This window comes from Mus caroli, chromosome 13 (genome assembly GCF_900094665.2).
Source record: "Mus caroli chromosome 13, CAROLI_EIJ_v1.1, whole genome shotgun sequence".
Classification (NCBI taxonomy): Eukaryota; Metazoa; Chordata; class Mammalia; order Rodentia; family Muridae; genus Mus; species Mus caroli.
The window spans coordinates 9,560,942-9,562,949 of NC_034582.1; positions in this window are offsets into that span (position 1 = coordinate 9,560,942).

Consider the following 2,008-nt stretch of genomic DNA (forward strand, 5'->3'; position numbering starts at 1 on the left):
CATCTCAGCACAATCACCTGCTACTTATTAGCTTGTCCCATTATGGCTCCTGACAAAGTAAGTTCTTATTTGTAATTGATTTGCTTTAGTTCTGGAACATTGTATGTCATTACTTTCCTGTATATTCACATATACTTTTTCACAGAAAACATGATAATTTATTATAGCTGGAAGAGAAGGACTTTAACATCGACACTACACAAATCACAGTACAATGTGCATGCTTGTGTTCTTCCGTGCTGATGACCAGAATAATGTTTTATTTTTTCCACATAGCTTTAAATATCTTGGCAGTAAAAGTGTGTTTTGCTTCCTTCCTTGCTTCCTGCTTCCTTCCTTTCTTCCTTCCTACCTTTCTTCCTTCCTTCCTTCCTTCCTTCCTTTCATTTTTTTGGTTTTGTTTTTTCCCGAGGTAGGGTTTCTCTGTGTAGCTCTGGCTGTTCTGGAACTCACTCTGTAGACCAGCCTGGCCTCGAACGCAAAAATTCACCTGCCTCTGCCTCCCAAGTGCTGGGATTAAAGGTGTGTGCCACTGCCTGGCTAGAGAATAAGAGGAAGCAAGAGGAGAGAGGAGAGGAGAAGACAAAGAGAGAGGAATGAGAGGGTGAGCGTGAGAAGTAAGAGCACAAGGAGGGGCCAAACAGCCCCCTTTAAAGTATGCTGCTATCTTTTCTGTTGCTAGGTAACTGGAGAGGAGTTTAGCCTGAAGGTCAGAAGCTTGGGACATTGTCTACATGATTTCTAACCATGCTTCTCTTGTGGGAGCTGGGTGGCAGGAGAGGGGGCGAGGGGGGGGTGTTGGTAACTTAGGCAGGAGCCAGAGTTCCAGGTGCATGAGAGAACTCCTTCTGTCCCATGTACGTAAATTATAGCTGACCGGGTCTGCAACCCTATAGGTGCACAACAATATGAACTAACCAGTACCGCCGGAGCTCATGTCTCTAGCTGTATATATAGCAGAAGATGGCCTAGTCAGCCATCATTGGGAAGAGAGGCCCCTTGGTCTTGCAAACTTTATATGCCCCAGTACAAGGGAACACCAGGGCCAAGAAGTGGGAGTGGGTGGGTAGGGGAGCTGGGCAGGGGAGGGGTATAGGGAACTTTCGGGATAGCATTTGAAATGTAAATGAAGAAAATATCTAATAAAAAATTGAAAAAAAAATTAAAAAAATTATCACCACCAAGTCCCTGGGTTCAACATCTCAGCTAGACTGGAGACCAGCCTGTCTTTGCATAGCCCAATGCCCCACACAGGTGAAGGAATTGAACAACACCATCCAGGATCTAAAAATGGAAATAGAGACAATGAAGAAATCACAAAGGGGGCTGGAGAGATGGCTCAGTGGTTAAAAGCACTGAATGCTCTTTCAGAAATCGTGAGTTAAAATCCCAGCAACCACATGGTGGCTCACAACCATTTGTAATGAGATCTGATGCCCTCTTCTAGTGTGTCTTAATACAGCTACACTATACTTATATATAATAAACAAACAAATCTTTTAAAAAAATAACAAAAAGAAATAACCATGAAGATAGAAAACTTAGCAAAGAGATCAGGAGTCATAAACCTTAGCATCAGCAACAGCGTACAAGGGAGGGAGTCTCAGGCACAGAACATACCATAGAAAAACACTGACACAACCGTCAAGGAAAATGCCAAAAGCAAAAAGCTCCTAACCCAAAACATCAAGGAAATCCAGGACACAACGGGAAGACCAAACCTAAGGATAGGATAATAGGTATGGGAGAGAGCGAAGATTCCCAACTTAAAGGACCAGTAAATATCTTCAACAAAATTATAGAAGAAAACTCCCCTAACCTTAAAAAAAAAAAAAAAAGAGAGAGAGAGAGATGCCCATGAATATATAAGAAGCCTACGGAACTCTAAATAGATTGGACCAGAAAAGAAACTCCTCGCTGACCAGCACCAGGGTAGCTAGAGCGCAGGGTCGGCTGACACCTGCCAGCTACCCACAACCCCCGCCACAGGATTTTGAGACTTCTGGTG